This window comes from Leptodactylus fuscus, chromosome 4, assembly GCF_031893055.1.
Source record: "Leptodactylus fuscus isolate aLepFus1 chromosome 4, aLepFus1.hap2, whole genome shotgun sequence".
Lineage (NCBI taxonomy): Eukaryota > Metazoa > Chordata > Amphibia > Anura > Leptodactylidae > Leptodactylus > Leptodactylus fuscus.
The window spans coordinates 46404276-46414707 of NC_134268.1; positions in this window are offsets into that span (position 1 = coordinate 46404276).

The following is a 10432-nucleotide window of genomic DNA, read 5'->3' on the forward strand; positions in this document are numbered from 1 at the left end:
AAGACTGCAGGATCTTTGTCCCATTCCACTTTTAACCTGAGTGCAGCCAGGCTGAATGTTGGTGGGCTTGCTGGTGGTTGGCACTACCATTCCCTACAATGGTTGCACCAGAGATATCTGAACTGTACTTCAGCCATCTCCAGCAATCCCATTGAAGTGAATAGGAGTCCCAACCACCACTAAGCCCACCAACATTCAGCCTGGCTGTGCTCAGGTTAAATGTGGAGTAGGAGAATGATCCTGTAGTCTTCACTTTGTGGGAGAGTCCCTTTAATGGAAAGTTGAAACGATGTTGCTAGAATACGCCAACCTTTTACTATCATGAAGGCATGACCCGTGGAGCCCCAATTAATCCTATAAACAAAGCTGCCACCATGTCCCCTTTACTATTTTACTTGCACATTGGCACTTCCAGCTATCTGGTTGAGCAGAGAACTGCACCTGGCACAGAAGGTGGCAAAGTATTGTCATAGTATTGGTCTGGGTCCCAGGAGGCAGACCCCCATTGGTCATGGACTAGCTATCACTTTATGAGATAGGAATATCTTGTCTGTTTGTCAATGGACTTTTGTATTTAAAATATATAGCATGACATATTATTTACTAAGAATTTTTGTAAACCTAAACATAGCGGATTTAGTAAAGACTTCAGCCATTACATTTAACTTTTTTATACTTATAAATCAGGTTAGAAACCTAAAGAAAGTTCTTTTGTATAGAAAATTCCCTGTGGCTCCCTGCAGAAGGCCATGTGAAGTCTACTCAGGAACATGTGACTTGGTTTGGTAGACATGTTGTTGATGGGCTCATATACTAATGGACTATTTTGTGGTGGGGACTTAAGACTAATGTTTCTTTAGACCCTTTTAAAAGGTGATTACAATTTTATTACACTTCAGGACATCCATCCACTCTGGACAGCTGTAGATATTCAGACATTATTACAAAGCATCTTTCTACTGACAAAAGTGCATGTAGCTGTATCTAAACATAATGAGGAGCTGAAGAGGTCTTTACCTTTGGCCCCCTGTATGTAGGGTAATATGGTCCAGAAAATCAATTGCAAATATTGGCCAGATATTCCAACCCAAACCCATTTCTGACCCAGACTCCAATCATCATACTGATCTAAAATGCTAAGAGCCCTTCTTGGTGACAAATTATTCTGTATAGATCACTATAATGCTTGGAGTCTGGAACTGGACTTGGTTCAGAACAGGAAGTTTGGCCTCTATACACACTACATTTTCAAGACCATATTCCACTATAGGCTATTCCACTATATAGCATACTTTAATGCACAGTGTGTCACCAATTGGTCATACAGATCTTCATATGTAGGGCCAAAACAAATGGACTGGCCTTCTCTGCCGACAAGCATCAATGAGACTTAGGTGACCCTGACCTTATTGCCAGTTCTTTGATAGTCCTTCCTTGGTACAATTCTGGTACTTACTAACCACCATCTACTCCCCCATCACCTGCCATTTTCATATGCCCTGTGCCTGGCATGTAGCCTTCACAATGTGAAACTTGTCATAGTCATTCAGATCTTTATACTTGTCCATTTGTTTTACTTTCAACGCTTCAGATTCAAGAACTGACTGTCCACATGCTGCCTAATATATCCAACCCATTGACAGGAGCCATTGTCACAATATGATGAATGTCAATGTCTGCGATTTTTACTGACTCATGTATTACAATGAATTGACTGAGCTGCAACTATGGAGAGTTATAGGACCTGCTCCATATTTTGAGTCTCTTTTCTATGGCCCGGACCACATCCGTAAAAATTATGCATGTTTGGGGCCATAGAAATCTATGGGTCCATACTTTGATCCACAATTTACGGATGCACAATTGCAGATGAAAATTACAGTCATGTGCCTGAGGCCTTAGTGTTATGACTGATTCATGGAATTGGTCCCATACCATGAAGTAAAACTTTGCACTGATGAGGGAAACGTTTCAGCGGACAGACAATTAATGCGAAGTATGGATCATATTGATATGCCATAACATATCTGTGTCTGTGTCTGTCTTACATACGAATACATGCTGCAAGTTTGCAGAGGGATATCCATAGTAAATATCTCACAGTGAAGCAAAAATCATCTGGAATCATCTGGTTGGTGTTGTGGGTTTCCTTTGCATTGCAAAGAATGAAATCTGTGGCAGAAAACACAACAATATTTGAGATGAATTTTTAGAACCCACACTGCAAAACGTATCTGTTCCTTGTGCCTTTTCTGCAGAGTAGGGATGTGATTTTTTTTAATTTTAAATCCACTAGACTTGTATTGTACTTCAAAGGAGGTTAACCATGAGTAATTCTGGGTATCCCATTACAAACATGCTGCATGTGGCCATAAGCCAGCCATACACATCAGATTCGTCAATTTGAGTAACAAATGACTGACTATCTGACATGTATATGCCACGAACTACTTATCACAGCTGGCCAATGGCAGACTGTAGTTTGTCAAAAACAGATCAGCCATGAAGAATATTTAAGGTCAGCCGAGAATACAAGTGGCATGATCGTCTACTTGTGGCTGAGCATCATCTATCTTATTATTCATTTATATAGCATCATTAATTCCATGGTGCTGTACATTATTATTAGAGATGAGCGAGTAGTGTTCAATCGAGTGGGTGTTCAATCGAATACTACGGTATTCGAAATACTCGTACTCGATCGAACACTACTAGCTGTTCGAAGTTTAAGGTTCGACGCAGAACCAGCATTGCTATGCTATACATTCTGCCAATCAATGCTGGTTCTTCTCTTACCTTTAGAAGTCTTCTCCGTGCAGCGGCCCCGCGGCGTCTTCCGGCTGGAATTTACTCTGCCTAGGCATCCGGCCTAGACAGAGCCGACTGCGCATGCGCGGGTATGCCCACACAAGCGCAGTCGGCTCTGCTCAGGCGTCGAGCTGGGCGCAAGCGCAGTCGGCTCTGCCTAGGCTCTGCCTAGGCCCCGATGCCTTGGCAGAGTGAATTCCAGCCGGAAGAAGACGCGGGGACACTGCGCCGGGAGAAGACTTCAAGAAGAATCCAGCCCGACCGTCACTCATGGACTTGGTAAGTATAATTTTATCAAATGTTGCGTACCCCTGAAACGAGCATTTTCCCCCATAGACTATAATGGGGTTCGAAATCCGTTCGAACAGTCGAACAGTGTGCGGCTGTTCGAATTGGATTTCGAACCTCGGACATTTTAGTGTTCGCTCATCTCTAATTATTATATTAATTCCATGGTGCTGTACATTATTATATTCCATGGTGCTTTACATTTAGGGTTTACATACAGTACACAAAATATACAAACAAATATAATACTAAAAATGACCAACTGGCACAGTGGGGTAGAGGGCCCTGTCCGCAAGGGCTTACAATCTATGAGGGAACAGGGATAGAGACAGAAGGTGATGTGGTGGCAGTCTTGTTATTGGAGGCCTTCCTGAATAGGTGAGTCTTCAGGGCCTTCTTGAAGCCTGTGATTGTGGGGGTCAGTCTTTTGTGTCTTGGTAATGAGTTCCAGAGTATGGGGGATGCACGGGAGAAATCTTGGAGACGGTTGCGCGAGGAGCGGATGAGAGTAGAGCGGAGTAGGAGGTCTTTGAAGGGACTGAGGTTGCGTGTGGCCAGGTAGTGGGAGATTAGGTCAGAGATATTTGGAGGAGACAGGTTGTGGATGGCTTTGTATGTTAGCATTAGTATTTTTCTCTATTCGCCCATCAATGAGTTTACCATCAATGTGCTTACTTTTTCATCCAGTGCTTTCATTTAAAAAAATTATAGTCAATGGGGTCTATCAACTCCATATGTTCTCACTATTTTAGTCGTCTGTTTGTACATTGCTTTGGTCCTCCAATGGACTGGAACAACCGAAACCTGGCACTGATGTGAACCTAGCCTAAGCTGCTTCATTCAAATGATTCCTCATCAATTGTATAACCTCACGTTGGCCATACAAAAGCTAAACTGTAGAGAGTATAGTTTTCCATTCTTCACTTACATGCAGTACCCCTTGCTACATAACACATTAGACTCTTCCTGCCCTTGAAACCTTTAAAGGCATTTTCCGAAAATCTATCTATTTAAAAAAGCCTAAGGGCCCCTTCACAAGGCGTAAATGCTCGGCTCATTCCGAGCCGTACACACGAGCGCTTCTAAACACTTCCCATTCACTTCAATGGGAGCGCTCGTAAAGCCGGCTTTACGCGCGCTTCCATTGAAGTGAATGGGAAGTGTTTAGAAGCGCTCGTGTGTACGGCTTGGAATGAGCCGAGCGCTTATGCCGTGTGAAGGGGTCCTCAGGCTTAGTTCACACGTGAGTACCGTGTGTCGTAATTTGGTCTGGAAAAAAACCTTGAGGCCTTTTTTGGAGAGGTTTTTAGGTAAAAACCGCTTCAGAAAATGCCAGGCGGTTTCTCCCTCCCGGACAGTAAATGGACCGTAAAAAACGGCTTCACGGTTTTTGGTCTCAGTTTTTGAAAAAAACACGATGTGGTTTCCACCTCCCATTCACTTCTATTGACTTCCTGAGGCGGAATCCGCCCCAAGAATGGGCATGTTGCTTCTTTTTTCCGCTAGTGGCAAAAAAACGCTAGCGGAAAAACGAACGCTAGTGGTCTCCATAGACCACCATTGTTAGGGGGCGGATTATGACTTTGATTCTGCGCCATAATCCGCCCCCTCTTTGCCTATGTGAACGGGCCCTAAAACTTATAAAAACCCCACTACCACTATACCACCAAAGCAGCTTACACCCTTACCTACTGTCCTTCTCCCTTGCCTTGTAGGTTATAAACCCTTGCCTTAGGTTCCTCTCTCCTTCTCTACCAGCTTGTCACTCACTTGGTTCATGTTTATTGTACTTGTTGATAATATTGTCTCATATTATGTTCTTGGCACTTTAAGAATAAGTAATATTTTTAGCCTCTCTTCAACCTTCTTTAAGCCTCCACCACTCCTTAGCATTCTTATTTATGCAGTCATACATATCTTACATACTTCTTCTATTGTACACCTGACCTCAAAATGAACAACCTCACGAAACAAAGACCCTTCTATTTAGGCATTAGTTTAGTTTCCGAAGGTGATGAAGGATTTATTGTTTATGGTAAAAAAAAAAAAAAAAAAAAAAAAACAATTACAGCAAGACAAAATTATTATTTTTTTTGCAATAGAATCAACTGGATTACAATGTATCGTCCACCAGGTCTCCGGCTTAGCCAACCATGTTCTTTATTAGACTCCTGTGTCTACAAGAAGATTGGGTTTGCATTTTCTTTGAGATGTATTTGGGACTGATGGTAATACAGTACGGGGCCAAGCCAAGATTGCTTATTGTGATGCAGACTACTTACAACAGATTGCAAAAGAGCAAAGAATAAGCAGTAGCCTTGACAACCCAAATTTATATACCAGATTACAGTAACTGAGGAAACAGAGAAATTTGATGAAAAATAAATAAGCAGCTGCTTTTGTTTTAAAGTAGGTAAGGAGCGAATGTATGAATGTCAAGCTAAGGTCTCAAAGGAAAACTGTTAACACAAAGCTTCATAAGGAGATGTTTGATTTGAATGCAACGTACATTTTTCCCTAAGGGGGGATTTGAGTTGTTTTCTATGGATTTGAATCCGCCCCCTTTTAGCAGAAAATGCCTGCTGGGCTCTACCTTAATAAATGAATATTTTGGACTGTAACACTAACAAGTCTATAAGCATATCATCAATTTCGGAGGCATGCTAATTACCTTAGACTACCGATGACATAGACTTAATAACAGGCAAATCTATGTGTATATATAGATGTAAATAATGAGAACTTTTCTCCATTCTTCATTATGCCCTGAACAAAAATTAGTTCATTAGTATAATTAGCAATATTTATTGTTCAAAATAATTGTTCTTTTTTTACCCACAAGCTATTGGTAAAGCTTTGAGTTGAGTACTAATTTATGGTTATATAAACCATGACTTATTATACTGTAGATTCTTTCCAAACTTTATGCAGTACATAATGATAATCACCATGGGCAATATGTCTATCAATCTGATTGGGTGGTGCCAAGGGAAGAGAAGGACGACGACCAATTTATTGTAATGGATGATCATTGAAAAAAAAATTCTATCGTTTGTCAATCAATAATAAGTAAATAAATAATAATAAAACTTTTTGCAACATTGCTTAATATTTTCACCTTTTCACAAAATATGGGTCACTGAATCAAAGGGACCAAAGGGGCATGCTTGTCCTACCCCATGAGACCGAGGTTCAATGAGTAATAACTATGGGTGATGAAAGAGGATGTGGAAAACTGAATGCGCCTCCATTACTTTGCTGGGACAACATAATGTCTACATGTGACAGCATTATAATTACTTTCTTCTTAGGGTTGGTTCACATCAGTGTTTAGATTCTGTCCAGGGGAGTCCGCATGGGAACATCCCCGAAGGGAATACCAAACTCAAGTGCAAGTGCTGGTGCAGTAAAAGCAAATGGACCCCATAGACTATAATAGGGTCTGTGTGTTTACCACCAGATCTCCACAGGCATCGTGCAGACAGGAAAGTAGTTCTACTTTGCTGTCCGCATGATTCATGAGGGGTCATTCATGAGGGGTCACTTTTACAGCACAGCGCTTGCAATTGCGTTTGTATTCTGGTCGGGGGGTCTCCAAGCGGACTCTCCTCGGACGGAATACAAAAGCAGATGTTAACAAGGGCTTATGATGTAATATAACAGGTTACACAGTGATCTTTTTGTGTTTGTATTTTCATTGTGCTAAGACGTAATAGAGGGCATTATCACTGTGATGTTACTGTGTCTATTATCCCTGTACTGTGACATCACTGAGTGCATTTTCCCTGTACTGTGACATCACTTTGTGCCTTCATTCTTTACTGTGACATCACTGTGTATATTATCTGTACTGTAAGAGACCACTGATGAATCTGGAAGGGTGAAACCAGTCAGGCACCACATCTGATATATGTTTCTTTCTATATGCAAGTTTTAAATCAGATGTGTAACATCTTTGCCTGTTCGGGTCTCTGCACCACCCTCTGCTCTCATGCGGTGGTGCAGGAGGCATCTGCAGTTTGATAATTTGCTTAGAGTTTTTAGTTGCACTGTGTGAACACGGCACTAGTTCTGTAATTGAATTTGCACCACACCCGTCTTCTGCCCTTGTTGCCTCTGTCCATTCAGTGGTTACATTTTATCTTGCCCTGTGATTGAAAGCCTGCCTTCCTGTCAGGTCCAGGGTGGGTTCATTCTCCCCTATTTAGTCTTGGCTCACATTCACACTGGTGCCTGTTATTGCCACGTGCTTGCTGGCTTCTCTTGCTGTTAATTTACTTATTCTTATCTTTGACCTCTGGCTTTCCCTACTGACTATTCTTTTGGACTTCGATTTGGCATTGCATTGCTCGACTGTTACAGAACCCTGGCTAGCTGACCTCCCTTTGTTGTCGTTCGTCTTGTCTGCATTTTGTGTATCACATATATAGGAAGGGATCGTCTTCGATTTGCCGTCTATTACGTAGGATAGGGCCTGGCAATAGGTTCTCCAGCAGATTCCGGGCAATTGTCATCTAGCAATTCCCTAACAAGATGTCTCGTAACAACAATAAAGAAGTGGGGTTATTCTTCTTCAATTGGATTCCACCTAGTGCTTGTGCTTTTTCTTGTAATTCACTAGCATTGGAGTGGCAGTCTAACCACCTGGAAGGAAGCCTTCCTATCAGAGGCACCTGTGGGTAGGAGAATTTATGCTAAAAACCTTGTTGTGGGCCACACCTTCGGGAGCTACATTTGAGGCCTGGGCATGTAAAACATAGGAGTAGTGATAGCCACTGTTTTTTATTGTGTTGAACCATGTAACGACACCATGCCATATCCCTAATAAGGCATTTACGTTGTATACAAATTATATGGGACCTTGTGGATTATGAGGATTCTGCTATATGGACTTGTTTTCTATTTCTGCAGACTTGATTTTTATTGCTATTGTTTTTCATACATTTACATTATACATTTTATCTGAAAGGTGGAAATCAGATTGTTATCCCATTGCAGCAACAACAATGTGTTTGTAATTTATACCATAAAATCACTATGTACCGTATTTTTCGGACCATAAGACGCACTAAGGTTTTAGAGGAGGAAAATAGGGGAAAAAAATTTAAGCAAAAAAAATTGGTAAAATATTTAATAATCTAATAATATAATATTTCACCAATGTAAATAGAACCGGGGGTTTTCGGACACAGGGATACCAAATGTGTATGTGTTTCAACAGTAATGTTTTTGTTTTATATGTATTCTAGGGATATGGGGGTGATTTGAACATATATATATATATATATATATATATATATATATATATATATATACATAAATATATATATATATACACACATATATATATATATATATACACACATATATATATATATACACATATATATATACACACATATATATATATATATATATATATATATATATATATGTTGTTTTAATTAAAATTGTTTCATGCATCCATGGATGGAAAGAGACACCCTGCAGTGAAGCTATGCAAGAAGAGAAAAAGGGGCGGGCCAGACGGGTGAAGGAGGTGTGGTTTTCTAAGCAAGCTTGAAAACACGCCTCTTTCACCCGTCTGGCTCGTCCCTCCTTCACTGCCTCTCAGATCTTGCTCCTGCAATGAAGCCACACAGGCAGGGAAGTAAGAGCGGGCCAGACAGGTGAAGGAGGCGTGGTTTCAAGCTTGCCGAGAAAACCACGCCTCCTCCGTCTGGCCCGCCCCTCCTTCCCTGTCTGTGTGGCTTCATTGCAGGAGCCAGATCTGAGAGGCAGTGAAGGAGGGGCGGGCCAGACGGGAGAAGGAGGCGTGGTTTTCTCAGCAAGCTTGAAACCACGCCTCCTTCACCTGTCTGTGTGGCTTCATTGCAGGAGCCAGATCTGAGAGGCAGTGAAGGAGGGGCGGGCCAGATGGGAGAAGGAGGCGTGGTTTTCTCAGCAAGCTTGAAACCACGCCTCCTTCACCTGTCTGGCCCGCCCCTACTTCCCTGTCTCTCATATCTCGCTCCTGCAATGACGCGACACAGACAGGGAAGGAGGGGCAGACCAGGCAGGCACCGTGCTGCTCTCCTTTTCATTCGCGCAGACGGGACACAGACGCTGCATTCGGACTATAAGACGCACACACATTTTCCTCCTATATTGGGAGGAAAAAAAGTGCGTCTTATAGTCCGAAAAATACGGTATATTATTCACATGTGCAAAAGAGACCAAAATGATCACACAATGCATAAGCGCTGAACTTGCTATATACAGGGAATATGGTACAGTGGAGTCTCATTAGAAGTTTTGCTATGGGATGGATCTTGTAGTTACTTGTTATGCCCCTGGGGGATTGGTACTTTGCTATGAACCATGCAACTTCATTTAGATGCACCTAACCAGTGGCATAAAAAATCATGGTTGCAGGGGATGTGACAACAGCCATGCCTGCATGCATAAGGGACCCGAAGACAGGGCCTTCCTCATCATGATAGTGGTGCCGCAACTCCCAGCATTATTTACATGTTGGGTACTGCCTTGCTCACTCACCATATTCTTGGTACCTGCAGTTGTATCCCTTTCAAGTCTCTGAGATACCGCTGCAGTACCCATAATCATTGGTATCAAGAACACACTGTAGGGAAGGTGTAGGGCTCCAGGTTAAAGTTTGCACTGATACTCACAAGACTTACGGTATGCCACTGGGTCTAATAGTGGTTGACGTCCCTTTAATCAGACATTGAGCCTTTTGACACCACCAGAATCTATCTTTTCTTTGTAGAAATAGCAGATTGATGGCAGAACTCATTGGGATTGGCCAACAAATATCTATGCAAACTTAGCAATGTCACCTGGCAGAACTGAGGCCATTGGTTACAATCAATCAAGACATCAGCTACATTTTATCTAATGTTCTCATGGATTTTCTGTGTTATCTTCCCTAAATTTTATGTGCATTTGTGAAATGGGACAATAACGTGGAGTCACCCATCTCATCCTCAGTCACACCTGCTTTATGTGGCCTTTACCTATTGCTAAATTCTGAAGAGACCCCATAGTATAGTATAGCAATGTCACTTTCACATTGACATAAAGTAACTTTGGCTGTCTTTGCCATAGAGAACTAGAAATTAGATATGTAGGTTCCTACTAGCCCTAAGAGTATTCTACACTATGTTTTATAGGTAGATTCCTAGGAGTTCTGACAGTGTTCTATACTATGTTTTATAGATAGGTTCCTAGGAGCGCTGACAGTGTTCTACACTATGTTTTATAGATAGGTTCCTAGGAGCCCTGACAGTGTTCTACACTGTGTTTTATAGATAGGTTCCTAGGAGCCCTTACAGTG